This window comes from Lissotriton vulgaris, chromosome 3_1 (genome assembly GCF_964263255.1).
Source record: "Lissotriton vulgaris chromosome 3_1, aLisVul1.2, whole genome shotgun sequence".
Taxonomy (NCBI): Eukaryota; Metazoa; Chordata; class Amphibia; order Caudata; family Salamandridae; genus Lissotriton; species Lissotriton vulgaris.
In genome coordinates, this window is record NC_141689.1 from 984,338,768 (window position 1) to 984,355,391 (window position 16,624).

Consider the following 16,624-nt stretch of genomic DNA (forward strand, 5'->3'; position numbering starts at 1 on the left):
GAAAACAGATAAATAAATGGCATTGTCATTTACATTGCCAATAGCTTAATCTCTCGCAAATGTGAGACCTATTGTACCCTACGGAGGAGCTCAGCAGATAGTCTTTAAACTTCACTTATGCCCTTTTTAAGAAATGGGCGAGGTGTCACAATATATCTTGAAGTTGCACAAATAAAGTGACCTACATGTTAACCCTAGATTTATGTAAAACTTGACTATGTGGTAAAGCCAAGTGTACTCTTCAGTGTTATAACATTTTAAAAGGTAAATAATTTTGGAAAGATACATGCACTGGTTCAGTTTAATTCCCCGGCCATTTCGTAGCAAAGTATATTGCAATATGAAAGTACACCCCAGTTACCCTGACTGGAAGGTATCCTAATGTTTAGATATGCGTTTACAATGACATAGATTAATCGAAATGCACTTTTATTATTGTCCATTTCAAAGTTTTGTTGATCTATGACTATATTTACACAATTTACACAGTATTGGCTGTTCACCTCCTGGTCCACTCGTGCGCATCAGCAGAAACCAAGAAATAAATCACATTAGGATTTGGTCAGAAAAAGGTTGTAAGTACAAGTAGTATTCTCACAGAGCATAAAGACTGACCCGTGGAATGACTAGAATTAGCAACTTCATCATTTACGACTCTTGTTCACGATATAAGGTTTAAGTAGTGTCCCAGCGATTGAGGATAGATCTAGCCGATGAGAGCAGCTGGCACCGAAGACATAGCACTGGTATTGCTCTACCTCCGAACATTACACATCACGGTACTGGATAAGCAGGACATGCCAAGAAATGGAGGCTCACGTACACATTACCGTGTAACACGAGTTACAGTTTCATGAGACTAAAGACCTAGTACATTGCGCTTAATGGCAGAAGCTATTATCCTTGCGTCTACGTTGACCAGGCGGGCAACTCGAGCCAAATTTCGGGGGGTGGGGACTAAATCTTCGAACCATAGAAAGTGACTGAAAGAAGCAGGTAAAACGCAACAAAAGCCTAATTTACAAGTACATGGTATTTTAAAGACCTGTTAAGTACTCGGGTGCGGCTGCAATTAGATCGTCGCCCGCCCGGGCTGACACAAGGGGGGTTGGCTGAAGCCACGTAAGCCCAATGGGTGTTGCAGCTCTCTTTACTCAGAGAGGAGGGGAAGGACAATGAGAGAGAAAAGAGTGTGTGTTTGGGGATTGAGAGTGAAACCACTATATCACCCCTTTCGTTTTTTTTTTTTTTTTTTTTCTCACACCTTCTAGAACACTTCCTCCCATTTGTAATGCATCTGTACAGGCGCAGAACCTTTTGGCTAATTAAAACCCAAACAAAATAACACCACAACTTTATGACCAAGCCGATTGGCTGAAACGAGCCCGGCAATCGTTAAATGACCTGCGACATTGCGCAATGGTTCGCCCGTACATCTCTGCCAGAGGACGGAAATAACAACAAGTATATGCAGATGCGTATAATTAAGATTACACACTAGGCACACAAGAAGACTTTAAAGTCCAGGGTAGCCCCTGCTGCAGTCACTTTCAGAAATGCAAATCGCAACAGGATGACAACACTGCAGCCGCCATTACAAAATACCATGGAACTGGGTAACGAGGCAGACCATGCATTTGTTCACATTATTCCCAAACTGATAGATTGTGTAGCCCATCATCGGATGAAACGGTGACCTAGAAAGTAAACACCGCCTTAAGCCATTCTGTGCCAAACCTCGTCGCGAGGATCAATACAGAGTCAATGTGCGGGGGGGGCTAATAGAACGAGTGCACGCTTTACATCCAATGCCTCTACATCCAGACAAATTGCAATTAGAGCTGATCATATATGTAGGAGCACAACACCACAAGAAGTTTATGGTGTTCAGGCAAATTCAACATAGAATTTCTACATTAAAATGTAGAACATTCAAAACAAAAAACATTAAAATTCTTTTCACACTGCTCTATTTGCATTTTATTTTATTATAAACTAAATATTAGCAATTGAAAAAGAGTACGCGACAGGCGCCTTTTTTTAGGCCCATGCAAAAGGAATGTTTCATTTAAGCTCATCTGCTGTCAGACAGCCAAAGATGCTAATGCCACTTGAGGGTAAGCTAATTACAAGATCCGTTTATGCCCGAGGACAACTGAAAACATCCTTTGGTAAAGTATAAAACGCATGAACAGAGAAGTGGCAAAGCATAATAAAACAGAAAACCATTCAAACAGTTTAAGAGGCTCGCGCGCACAAATGAAGTTTAAGGCTGCGTAAATAAATTGACAATCCGGCTCCAAACGCTTGAAACTCCTACCTGCCGCATCGGAGAACTTCACAATTCCAACATAGCTGGAATTCCACGGATTCCTGATCATGGTCCTGCTGCACGCGCACAAGTCTCCGCCAAAAAAAACACAAATACTACGAGGGCAGGAACTAATCGCGAGGGAGCCGCAGCCCCTGGCACGTCGGCGGCTGTATTAGGTCGAGATCTGTCATGGCTCTGCGCTGGCCGGACACCCTCTTGCCTCCCAGGAAGTACATACCATGCATAGTAATGGGCTGCAAACTGGGGCAGCTCAGGCCGCTAATCAGAATAGCGGCAGAAATTAGTCTTTTCAAATGCGGGCACAGATTGGATATCCCGACGCATACAGGCATGTGCTCTTGTGCCTTCCTTGAGTGATCCTCGTCCCCGTGGCCACCCCATCCATATTTGAACCAAGACTGCTCGGAGCTCACTGAAGGGCCAGTCCAGGACCGCAGGAAGAGTTTTCTCTGCCCGTCTCCTCCACTCTGACGGATCGATGGTCTGAGAGCGGTCCTTACCACGGTGCGGGGGTCCCCAGGGCCGGTGACGGCGAGAAAAACAAGACAATCAGGAGCGTGACAGCCTGGCGAACCTTGGGAGAGAAGTATGCCCCGTCCCATTCTCGTGATCCCCCAAACCGAGCGGATGATGTTGATGATTCGCCGGTTCGGGGGGTGGGGAGAGGGACAAGTTTGTCCCTCTACGCCAACGTGTGAAGGTAGGTCTTGGCAGGTGAATGCTGCGAGTATGATTGGGCCATGCACGACTCTTAAAATAAAACCCACCTACAAAGTCTTCTTGTCCGACAAAACTCAGATTGCGACTCCATCTAGCTGGTGGGGGAAAATCGCCGCTATGCGAGAGACGCATGTGCTAGGAACAGATCTCTGTTCCAATGGCTAGCCTCCATTTATGGAGCTAGCCAGTGAAGTAGTGTGGCTCACTGGTTAGAGGCGGCAGACCCGAGAGCAGAGGACGGCCCGGGACCAGGGTTCGATTCCCGGCGCGGCAGGTTTCTGGACCAGGGTCAGCGGACTCGATAATTCTCTCGCCTCGGTGCCCACTCTGATCAGCGATCACACTCGGCAACTCTGGGCATTAGCTTGCCTCATCTTCACTAACGGCCCCACCAGACCGCCGGGGATGCCTGGTCTCACCCTGGAGATACCCAGGGACCATCTCTCAGGGAAACCAGGAAGGGTTTTGCAGCGGTCGAAGCGCCTTGGGACCCTACGGGTAAGTAGTGCGCTATATAAATGCCAATACATTTACAGCCAATGGAACAGAGGGGCGGATTCCCAACCAACATATTATTCTCATTAGGTTTTCACCTTCGTGAAAAGCTGCGCAGTGCGCAGCTTTCACTTAGGCAAAACCTAAAAATAATGCTTTTCATCTCCCAATCAGGTACCGTTTTGAATCTGAAAAGAAACTAGTTCTCCATCCTTAACCATATCTCCTATTCTACAAAGGAACAGTATGAGCTACAGACATCTTTCCATACCCTCCAGCCATACCTTCAAAATGCTAGTGTGGATCGTAGGACATGGCTATGTTTTCTGGGGCAAGAGGTATGCAGAACAGAGATGTATTGACTCAGACCTAGACTTACAGAATGTGGACATTAAATGGTTTGGACAGAGAGGATTGAAGTGGCTCCAATTGTTGCCTTTGGTTAAAACCTGTTTGCAACTCCAACACCCTGACCTCATGATTGTGCACTGTGGTGGAAACGACCTAGGCACATTTATTTGGGTAGGTTTGGAAATGCTTAGGAAGGACACCTTTGGACAATGGATGTTACTTTTGCCTCAAACTGTCTTTGTACATTCCAGTATATGCCAAAGACAGAAGTGGAAATGGTCCAAACAATTTTGTCCTCAGATTGAAAAATCTTTGAAAAAAAGTCAACAGAGCTGTATCTGCATACCTCAGAGACCACAAAATGGGCAAATTCACAACAACAACATACATTTTGATATGGTGGATATATACAGAAGTGATGGAGTACACTTCACAGATCAGGGAAACATAGGAGCTGATATCAACAAAGAATACGTTTTGAAAATGTCGCGAAGATTCGTCAATCGGCACCAAATTTATTGGGAATAGAATGTTGCCATTTTCCTATAGTAACTAGGTCCTAACTATAACTACCTACTGGCGACCGCCAGTAGGTAATATATATATACATATATATTCGCCAGTAGGTAGTTATAGTTAGGACCTTGTTAATATTCAAAAAGCGTTTTTTCTTTTGTCAATATCTTTTAGATGAATCTTCGCGGTAATTTCAAAACTACGTTTCGGGGTGATATGTCAAACGGGGGCAGAGAAAAAAGGGGGGTCACAAAAAGCATTTTCCCCTTTGTCAATTTCAATAAGAATTTTGGAACAGGCTACATCCCGAACTGCTGAACGGAATTACAACAAATTTGGCAGAAAGGTAGCTCTTGGTTCAGAAAACCACCTTTTTTTAAATGCTGTAAATCCGTTCAGTAGTCCTGAGAAATTAAAAAAATTAAAATATCGATATCTGAGCACAGAGGAGGGTTGGCAGGACATGCCCCGGGGGATGGAATCCCCGATGAGAAATTGGCTATGGGAGGGGGTCTGCGTGTTTTTAAAATGTGTCATCCCTGGGGAATGGGGTCCCCAAGGCCCAAAAAACATTGAAAAAAGGGGGGAATCACACAGCCCCCTTCTACAAAAAAGAACATTTTTAAAAAGCTGGGATATCGCCGGAGGCCCGCCACCTCCCTGCACAACTCTGCAAACGCACCCCCTGGCGTGTTTTAAGTTGGGGAATTAGGTTCCCATGAAGATGAGGGCCCCTGGGGGCCAACTAGCCCACCAGGTACCTCCAGTAAGTGCCACAGAGCTGGTTTGCTTAGAGGGGGGCCAAGGCCATGCCCCTTTTTACACCACTCTGCAAATGCGCCTCTTGGTGGACTACTGGTGGGCCGATGAGGTCCTCTTGTGTCCTTAGGACCTCAGGACACAAGTGGACTTCATCTCCTCGAGCAGCAGTGTGCCAGGAAGTGCATTTGCAGAATGGTGTAAAAAGGGAGCATGGCCTCGGACCACTCTCAGCAATCCAGCTGTGTGGGGCTTACTGGAGGTACCTGGTGGGCTAGTTGGCCCCAGGGACCCACCTTCGGAAGGGTGACTTCATCTCCCAACCAAGAGCGAGCCAAGAGTTGCGTTTGCAGAGTTTTGGTGAAAGGGGGTGTGGCCTGTGTCCACATCTCAGCAATCCCAGTGTGTGGGGCTTACTGGAGGAAAGAGGTAGGCTAGTTGGCCCTTAAGGACCCCCAGCAATGATGGGGACCTCAATCCCCATCCAAGAGCATGCCAGGGAGCTTGTTTGCAGCGTGGTGGGCAGAGGGGGCATGGTCTGGTAATAGAAGGTAGCAATCCTGCTGTCTGGTACTTACTGGAGGTAATATGAGGGGTAGTTGGCCCAAGGATGTCTTTGGGGACCAACTACCCCTCTTGTTACCTCCAGTATGTCCCACACAGTAGGATTGCTAACACGTCTTCAGAGGCCACGCCCTCATTCGCCACCACTCTGCAAACACACCTACTGGCAGACTACAGAATGGGAGATAAAGTTCACTTTACTCCTGAGGGACTTTGGGGGCCAAGAAGTCCTTCTGGTACCTCCTGTAAGTCCTAGGCAGTGAGATTTCTAAGCGCTGCTCGGAGGCCCAGCACCCTTTCTCTACCACTCTGCAAAAGCGACTACTAGTTAAAGAAGCATCTTTCTGCACCTCTGACTTAGAGGCAGTTTTAATCCCCCTGCCCTATTATGTACTAGGGCCTTACAGGAGAGGTCATGCCAATCACAGGGGTGCCCTAACCCATAGTGTACTCTAGTGTATGTAGGTGTTTTCACTGTATTCTAAGTGTCTTTTAGCATAGCACTGGCTCTAGGCCTGGTTTGTCAGACTCAGTTACCACCAGTACCCGTCAGCAAAACGTTGTGGGCGCAGGATGACTTTGCAACAAGGCCTCTTTCCGCCCCTCTGTTGGTTCTTTTTGCATATCTCTTGCTTCTTTCTGCACCTTTCTTTGTCTTTCTGGACTTTAGTTGCCTCTTTCAGCATTTTTCTTGCTTCTCTCTGTGCCTCCTACCTCTTTCTGGATATGTACTACCTATGTAGGCATAGTTTAAAATTAGCATTTAAAACACATTTGAAATTCACTGAAAAAAACATAGGTTTCAGGGTTGTTATAGTTAGAAATTAGCATTTAAAAAACCTTTGAAATTCACTGAAAATACCATAGGTTTCAGGGTCATCATAGTTAGAAATTAGCATTTAAAAAACCTTTGAAATTCACTAAAAAAAAAAACATACGTTTCAGGGCTGTTATGGTTAGAAAATAGCATTTAAAACACCTTTGCAATTCACTGAAAAAACCACAGGTTTCAGGGACATTATAGTTAGAAATTAGCATTTAAAAAACCCTTGATATTCACTACAAAATGCAGGTTTCAGGGACGTTATAGTTAGTTGGACATTTCACTCGTACAAAATCAGAGAAATTCAGCTGTTATAGTTAGTTGAGCTAACTATAACTTGTGCCCCCCGCAATGCGCTGTTGATGACGTCACATATTACATCACTTATGACATGATCAGTGACATCACTGATGAAATCACTGATGACATCTCAAAGGACATCACTGACGACATCATCCACTTAATAACAGATGCATCTCCTCACACCCTAATATAACCTTTCATATACCCACTCTAAAATACAGACTATAAATTCTCGAAACCATAGACACACCAATACCAGATAGTACATACCCACTCACTGATTCATAGGACTATACACACATCTACTCACTCACCCATACAGACACTCACACACAGTTACTCATGGATACAGCCTCTGATATATACACTCATGCACCCATACAAACACTCACGCACCACCACTCACCCATAACATTTTTCACACACCTAGTCAGTCACCCAAAGACTCATTCACACTGCCATTTACTCACCTAAAGAGTTATAAACACACAAACTCACTTATTCAGACAGATACTAACACATTCTTACTCTCTTATACAATCACTGACTTAAACACACACTCATCCATATAGTCACTCTCACAATCACTCACTCTCACATATAGTCACTTGTATTCTGCAACACTTACATATACTGCCTTTTACATATGTAATTACTCACACATATACCACTAAGACATCCGTTCACTCACTAACATAGCCATATGCACACTCACTCGACCATACAGCCCCTCGCAGATACACTCATGAGCCCATACACCCAGTTAATCACCCACTCACACATCCATGCAGGGAGTCACATACCCTCGACTCATCAACACAGACACTCAGGCACCAATACAGGTACTCAGACAACCAATCATTAGCCCATGTAGACATTGTGTAGCTACACACCAACCCATGCAACCACTTACACACCAACTGACAGACTGATACAGACATTCACACAGATTAGTCATTCACCCATGCATTCACTAGGACACATTGCATCATACACTTACACAGCCAGTCACACATCCAGTAAATCATCCATTCAGACATTCATATACCCACTCATTCTTCAATACACCTTTGCGTATCTATATATAAAATTTTTTAACATTCTTTACATTTTAAGGGGAGCTTTTAAAGCTCCCCCTGTCCAAAAGCAATCTGCTTTGCTTCATTGAAGCGAGAGCAGGTTTCCTGCTCTCACTTCCATGAAGCAAAGCAGTGTTTGCAATGACAGGGTGGGCACCCTGGGACATTGCTGGAGCTGGTCCTGGGGTGTGGCGGTCCCCAGAGCCATTGAGGGCTCCAGGAGGGGGGCCTCGTGGCCCCCTACAAGTGTGCATATTGCCCAAGGAAGGTGGTGGTCACCAGAGCTGGGGGTCCACAACAGAACCCCGTATTTCCTTATAGAGTGCCCAGGGAGGAGGTGGTCCCCGGGGCAGTGTGGGGGGCTCAAGCCCCCACTCTAATTATTTCTAAAAGCCACAGGGAGGTGGTGGTCCCCGGGGCTTGGGGGGCCCACAAGGCCCCCCGCCCATATTTTCGTGAAGCCTTTGGGAAGTGGTGGTCCCCGGGGTATGGCGGTCTCGTGAGGCCCCTGCCCTAAAAGTCCCAGGGTGTTGGGGTCCTTGGGGCTATGGGGGCCCCTGCAGGCCCCTGCTAATTAATTGGACATTGCCCTGGGGACCAGGCCCACCGCCAGCTTAAAGAAACAAAGCGCGGGAGCCCGCCCATCATTTTTTTTAAAACAAAATCCGGATAAGCGCACTCCGCGCAACTCCGGCCAAAAAATAAAATGCTTTTTTGGGTGCTGATGGTCCCTGTGGGACCCCCGAGCAGACCTAGGGGGCCAGGGGGTTTCTACCCAGCCCCCTTTTCTTGTTTTTTAAATCTTTTTTTTTAACTGTTTTCTTGTAACTCGGTTTAAGGGCAGTGAGGGATTTTGTGGTACAGGGACTGGTGGAGATTGAGTGTGCTGAGGTGTTTTAAATGGTATGGAATGGGTGGGGTTTAGGAATAGGACTGAGTATTTAAGGTTCAGTAATGGGTGGAAATAGAGAGAGTGGTTGATTTTATGGTTCAGAGATGGTGCAATCTTGAGGTAGAAAGGGCTTTTAGGCTTCAGGGATGATTGTAATTTGGGTGTGGTAAGGGACTTTACGGTGCAGGGATTGATGGTGTTTTGTGGTTGTGAGAGGTCAGCGATGGATGGTGTTTATTGGTGGTGATGGGCCAGTGAATTAAAAGCATCCAAAGTAATTGTTTGACAGTGTAACAGATATAAATATGTAATATTGTCCCCCAAAGTAAAGCACTGAAATAAATATCTCCTACAAAAACTGTTTCTAAAGTAAACCCTCTAACCATTGCATTTATCCTTAAAAAGTAAGCATTCAAAAAAGAATTTAGACCAAAAAGACATTCAAGAACTTGGTTTCTATGGAAAGGTTAATGTCATTCATTAAAGAAAAAACTATTTAAACAGTTTAGATTAAATGATTTATCAGTAATAGTATTCCATGAAATAGTTTTTAATGAAATCACATACAACTGTTTACAAATGCACATGCAGGTTTCAATTGCAGGCCTGAGACATATTTACAGGGCTACGTAAGTGGGAGGCACAATCAGTACTGCAGGACCAATATTAGCATTCAATTTACAGGCCTTGGGCACAGGTAGCCCCACTTTACAGTTTTATCATGTTTAAAGGAGAGGGCACAATCACTTTAGCACTGGTTAGAAGTGATAAAGTGCATGCCGTCCTAAAAGGCAACAAAAACTGGTTCAGAAAACAGGAGGCTGAGAAAGCAAAAAGTTTCGGGATGACCCTTCAGAAAGGGCCAAGGCCAACACCCACATAATCATGTTTTTTGGAATGCCCAAAAACATCTTTATACTAAGATTCTCTAAGGATTCCAAATTCACACGCTTATTGAGGGTCAGTAATTCTGCACAATAAAGTGCTAGTGAGATGAGTTTACCCACGTTGGCCTGATGTGTTTTATCTAGGACCCCGATCAATATTGTGACCTCTTGCCCCTATACGGCTATAATCAATACATATCCCTATAATGGCATAACAATCAGAGCCATATTTCAGTAACTCGCCTCTGCTGTCCATGACAGTCCATGACACAGCAGAAGCCACTTCCTTAGATTCCTAGATAGCACACCGAGTTCTTTCGACATACCAAACCCCCAGCAACCTGGGAAAGCCCCGCTCGCTTTGTTTTGATTAGTAATAGAACTCCTGCGAGCACTGTAAGAACGACCAGTTCTTAGTGACATCTTTATTGACGTCTTATGTCCAAAAATGTACGTCAAACTCGGCACCTTTCAGGTATAAATATAGCAACGTTGCCTTAAGCAAGCACACAGTGGTGGTGAAAACTGGAGCAGAACAGCTGTCCCCTTGCAGAGAGCCCAGCAGAGGCGAGAAGCCCACGGACGCTGCCCCTCCTCCTTGACGCGCTGAGAAAGACGCTGTCTTTTTCTCCTGCTGAGAAAATCCAGCTCCGGCGTTTCCAGCCTACCCTTGCGGGTGACTGGGATATCGGATACCTTAGAGAGAATTCTTGAAACAAACTCTTGGCAAAACCAACTTAACTTAAATTGCTACTTACTTACTCCCTCCCATGTATTAGGCTTAGGTCAGGAACACCGGGGTAGGCGTAGTTAGAAGCACCAGTTGAGGTCGTTAGCCAATGTATATATGAATGTATATATTTTATTCATTTGAACTATCTTATGGCTAAGAAACCATATCAATGCTTTTACAGTATTATTTCGTAATACTCCTTTTACTGTACGCACTTTTCATAATAACAAGTCTTGCAATTGTGGCAATTCATTTCTCTTGTATGAGAAGGAAGACTGCTCAGTAAATCATATCTTTTATTGAAAACGCCCGTCTCTCCATTTCTCTGCACTCTGGTGAAAGTAAATCTGCACAACTGACTGAGTGAAATAGCTGTCTATTGTTTCACACGACTCTAGAGATTGACTCTTATTCTGAGGAGCAAAGTTGTCATGTGTATGCGGTTGTCGGAAGCTGAATCCCTTCGTGTCTGAGCCAGGGAAGCTGATCACTTCCTATTCAGTTAAGAAAGTTTCCAGTGACCTCTGAGCTAGCTGGCGCAAACCTAAATTAAGTCTAACATAGTCAGTAGAGACCTAGAAGACCGCAGTCCTACGTCTACACTGCTGTTTATGTTATTCCAATGTGCAGGGCCTATAGGGAAAATAGGAACTACATTACAGGCCTTCATAGTAGGTTTGAATGAATAACCCCCTAATCATAGAGCAAACCTTTTCAGTGTCCTTATAGTTGATTAGTTATTTGCAAATATGAATTCAAGATATTTATACTTTCTAAACTGCTCCAGAGGAACATTATTTAAAGACCACATTAATTTTTGGGCATAATTTGAGAAAATTAGGGTCTTGTGTTTTTTATACATTTACAATAAGTTTGTTCATTGGCAATAGGTGTGCAGGGCCTATAATGTTCTTGATATGCCTACTGGCGTATAGTCCATTATTATAAGATTGTCCTTATACATAAGGCAACTAACATGCAGAGTCCCCACTTTTTCATGAGAAAGTTTGTATTTATTAATGCACATGGCATGTCCAGAAATGAAAAGGCTAAAGGAGTTATGACAGAGCCCTACCTCAGATCATTCTTTACCAGAATTATTTCAGATGATGCACCTGCAAAATTTAAATCCACCTGAACCCAATTATTGGTGTGTAATTTTGATCATAGATAAAATTCCAATAGTATACTCCCTCTGCGCAATTTGTCCTAAATGGTGCCTCAATCGACACGGTCAAAGACAGTCTAGAAGTGGACAAAACAGCAGTAAAGTTTGCCAACTATTTCCATCAACTGGCTACTCCCTATAGGACAAAATAGTGATGGATTGTGTAATGATTTTGTCTGAATCCACTTGCCCTATTTGGGCTAATTTCTAATACCCATACCTCAAAATGTTTCAGCAGAGTTTGGGCATAGATCTTAGAGTATATATCCAGGAGGCACATCAATCTATAATTTGCTGGATCCACACCTCAACCCTTCTTAAGGATCGGCTTGATAATTGCCCTCTCCATGATTTAGGGATAAACCCTGATGCCAACATCCTTTTGAAGAAAGAACTAAGGATAGCAGCCCACCATTGGTGATCAGACTTAAAAGCCATAGAGAGAAAGTTATCTGGTCCTTTTGTTTGTGATGACTTCATGTTACTGATTATTTCAGAAACTATGGGGCATATTTACGAGAAGTGGCAGAGCATAGCGTTAGTCTCCTTGACTTAACGCCACACTCCACCACTTCTGAAACACAGGGCTGCGTCATATTTACAAGAATACTATGCAGCCCTGCATTTCCCCCTGCGATGGCCTTAATTTAGCTGCCTAGCGCCAATGCTGGCCCCCCCTTCCACCATGGTGTAAGTGTGCCTGAGTTGCAGGGAAATGATTGTCTATGTGCAGAAAGATGTCCCTTCCTGCACATTAACAATCAGTAATGGCGCATTGTAACTTTTGTGTGTGCTGCTTAATGCAGCACACATAGAAGCTGCAAAACGTCATTTATTTTCAATGACTGTTTATGTGCAGGAAGGGATATAAAGCATTTCTCCTCATTTTGCATATTTAAGACTAAGGGCCATATGTATCAACAAACCCGTTTGCGATTCCTAAATAGCGATTTTTAAGGAATCGCTATTTAGGAATCGCAAAATGGTATGTATGAAGAAATTCGCTTTTTTTTAGCGATTCCTTAATCTTCCTTATTTGCAAATTCGCATTTTGCGAATTCACAATTAAGGAATAATTTCCAATGCATTCCTATGGGCCAGGAGGCCCATAGGAATGATTGCGAAATAATTCTCAAATTGCGAATTCGCAATTTGCTAATCGCAATTTGAGAATTATTTCAAGGGTGCAGGGGTGTCTCAAAGACACCCTGCTGCCTCCCTGAAATGTACATGAGTGTGCATATGGTGCACATACATGCCCTATGGGCATGTGTGTGCATCACATGCCACCTTCAAAAATGCCAAATTGTGCATTTTTTGAAGAATTCGCAAGTTACCATCAACTACAAGTTAGTGGTAATTTGCGAATTCTAAACCATAATTTGCAGCCCAAAAATGCTACATACATAGCATTTAAGGAATCGCAAAATTGCGATTCCTTAAATGCTATGGCAAAATAAGGAATCGCAAATCTTTGCTATTCCTTATTTTGCAAATGTTTCATACATCCCAAAACATGCAAAAAGGCCGTTTGCGATTCGCAAAAGCCGAAATTCTTCGAATTTCGGCCTTTGCGATTCGAAAAAGGCTTGATACTTATGGCCCCAGGTTTCCCCTGGTCTTAATTTTGACATTGCCTCCAATTTACGCGACTCTTATAAATAGGGTGCAGGATCAAAATCAATGAATGTTGCAGTGGAATGCCCATCACAACATCCATTGCCTTCCCCTTTCACGCTAAGTGTAGAGTGAAAAGGTGCCTTATTTACAAGGCAGCGTTACGCTGCCTTGTAAATAAGGGGAAGCCCCTATCACCCCAACAAAGCCTGAAACAATTACTTTGTGGTAGCGAAAGGGGCTTGTAAATATGCCCCTAAATCTACACCTTGGGACAATATTAGCTGATTTTCTGAGAAGGGATCTTCAATGTGATCCACATCAGTTGTCCTGTCAATGGGACATAGATGTTAAATAAACTCAATCCATCGGGATTCATTGGGCTTCAGTCACTTGGACATCCAGATTTGGAGCTGAAGTCACCATTTTGTTGTTTACCAGATACCAAAAATATTTAAAGTTATTCTTATATATAGCTTCTAAAAATTCCAATTACGAATATTGAAAAATCTTTTTTTAATCACATAACAATATTCTGCATTTATTTCTCAAAGCTCTAAACTCTCTGCTCGTGAATTCTCCCTCGCCATTTTTTCAGCACATTTTGTAAAAACTTTCCTGAGTTTTTTACACTCTTTGTCAAACCCACCCCTGTTGGAAATGGCCCTTTTTGCAGGGTTATCCCCAAACTTTTTGCTTCTTCATCCCTTGTTTTTCCTGACCCGTGGCTGTTGTCAGTAGGACTCTGGGCACTTTACCCCTGCTGATCAGTGCTAAAGTTCATATGCTCTCTGTGTAAATTGTTATTCTGATTGGTTATCCATGATTGGCATATTTGTATTACCAAGAATCCCCTAGTAAAATGCGCTGAGTGTGCCAGGGCTGGTGATTCAAATGCTACTAGTGGGCCTGCAGCACTGATTTTGCCACCCACATGAGTAGCCCTAAAATGGTGTCTCAGGGCTGCCAGCGCAGTGCCTGTGTGCAGTCTGTGAACTGCCATGTCTTCCTCGTCAGTGTTCCTACTGACCAGGCCTAACCTTTCCCTTTCTGTACACATTAGTCACCCCTATGGAAGGCCCAAGGTACCCCCCTTGGGCAGGGTGCAGTGTATGTGAAAGGTAGAGCATGTACTAGTGCAGGTGACATGCTCTGGCTGTCTCCCAGGAGTGACCATGGTGACACCACTTCTGTCCTGGGGGATCTTTTGCGCACTGTCAGGTGGACAGGGGTTGGGAGGTCTGCGCCAGGCAGTCTGTCACAGGACACATGAGTCATGTGTCACCCTCGGGGGGGGGAGGTACTGTGTGATTCCCCAGAAGTCCTGGTGTGCCAGGCAAGTGCTCAACCGCAGGTATTGGTCCCTGGGTTGGGAGACCAGGTTCAGGATCTGCCTGACCTGGAAGGAAGGACATCTGTAACCAGTGTCCTCACCAGTTTGGCTTCCAGGGTTACCTCTCCAGTAGGGAGGGTACAGCGCTCTGGAAGGGGGTGCAGAGGGAGGGAGCCCTATCCTCTGATCCCGGTGTAACCCAAGGGTTTAGACCCTAGGTTGGGAGACCAGTTGCTGGAGAGAGGTCCTGAACTGGTGGGAGATTTGTGTTCTGTGGGTGACTCTCCTGAGAGGAGAGGGCCATACCCCAAAAGGAGAGGTAAGGGGAGGACAGCCTCATTCGTGACCTCTGGTCAGTCTGATGGTACAGGCCCTGGGCTGGCGGGCCAGTGTCACGATGCCCTACCTGACTTTGCAAGAGGGAGAGTGGAGGCAAGGTGCCAGGCACCTGGGGCTACTGCACCCCACTCTCTGACGCCACAGAAGATAGAGAGGCCTGACAGGCATGCGGCCTGGCTCTCATCACTGACAGCTGTCAGCGACCTCTGTGGCTGGTTGTCCTGGTGGACAGGGTTGCCCCTGGAAGGGGGGCAGGAGTCACACCCTGGGGGTGGCCTGGGCCACACCGTTGTGTTGGCCAGGTGGGTACTGTCTACCAGTGTGGGCACATCTGTGAATGAAATCCTGGTGCACTGGGCAAGTGTTCCACCACAGGGATTGGTCCCTGGGTGGGGAAGCCAGGTCCAGGTGTTGTCTGACCTGGAGGCTTTGGAGTCTAGGTTTGAGGGCCAGGTCCTGGGTATCCCCCCTGACCTGGAATCCCAGTTGCAGGATAGAACCCCTGAACTGATGGGTGAATGGTGCAGGACACCTGCCACAGGTGCCCTGACTATTCTAGAAGGGGGTACCCCTCCAGGTGGGAGGGTTCAGAGCCCCAAGGAAGAGAAGGACTGGGTGTTGGGAAGCCCACCCCAGCCTCCTGTCCAGCCGCCGGATACAGGTCTGGGACTAGTGGGTCAGTGCCAGGATGTTAGGCCTGACCTGACAAGAGGAAGAGTGGGCAAAGGGTGCCAAGCACCTGGGCCTACTGCCCCACACCATCTGGCGCCAAAAAGGGGTTGAGAGCCCTGAGAGGCATAAGGCCTGGGTCTCATCCCTGACCACTGTTGGTGGCCACTGTGGCTTGCTGTCTGTCTCTTGGGATATACCTGTGAGTAAGTTAAGGTTAGGTGCTGCACAGGTGGTGTCCACAGGTGAGGAAAAGGGTTCCACATGGATTGGCATGGTGGACCTTGAGAGTATGGATAGAGTGATCCAACTGGGTTCAGGATGGCGTAGAACAGGAATAGTGCCCTGCAGTTTGGGCGAGTTTACGTTTTCTATCGCCTTAAGCAGGGAATCCCATTGAGGTATCGTTTGGTCTACCCTGGCTTTAGGCTGGAAGGGGGTTGTGTTGGAAATGGCCTTTTTTGCAGGGTTATCCCCAAACTTTTTGCTTCTTCATCCCTTGTTTTTCCTGACCCGTGGCTGTTGGCAATAGGTCTCTTGGCACTTTACCACTGCTGATCAGTGCTAAAGTGCATATGCTCTCTGTGTAAATTGTTATTGGTTATCCATGATTGGTATATTTGTAATGTAATGTAATGTAATGGACATTTCTATAGCGCACCTATCACTCCAAGGAGCATCTTGGCGCTTAGACCAAGGCTGGTCTTGCTGCTCTCATCCGGGGGTCTGAACACATTAAACCATCAAGTCCGTGAGATTGTATATCCAGGTTTTGAGTGATTTCCTGAACTGACTTTCAGAGGGAATTTGACGAACTTGGGGCGGGAGTTTATATTCCACGCCCTAGACCCGATCACTCCAAGAGATTTTCCTCCCTTGGTGACCAGCCTAAACTTTGGGATCATCAGCAGATTCAAGTTTGAAGATCTAAGATTGCGTGATGGGGAGTAGCGTCTAAACCCATTCTGAAGGTATTTAGGCCCTTGGCAATGAAAGGCCCTAAATGTGATGACCAATATTTTAAACAGAATGCGCTTATGT

At 45.3% G+C, this 16,624-nt stretch overlaps 1 non-coding gene across 1 annotated transcript; it reads right to left on the reverse strand.

Annotated features, from left to right (window-relative positions):
• Positions 1-680: 680 nt before the first annotated feature.
• LOC147727295 (small nucleolar RNA SNORA57) lies at positions 681-814 on the reverse strand. The gene has a single exon (XR_015309757.1). It is a non-coding gene; the product is annotated as a small nucleolar RNA SNORA57 (small nucleolar RNA).
• Between the last annotated feature and the right edge of the window lie 15,810 nt (positions 815-16,624).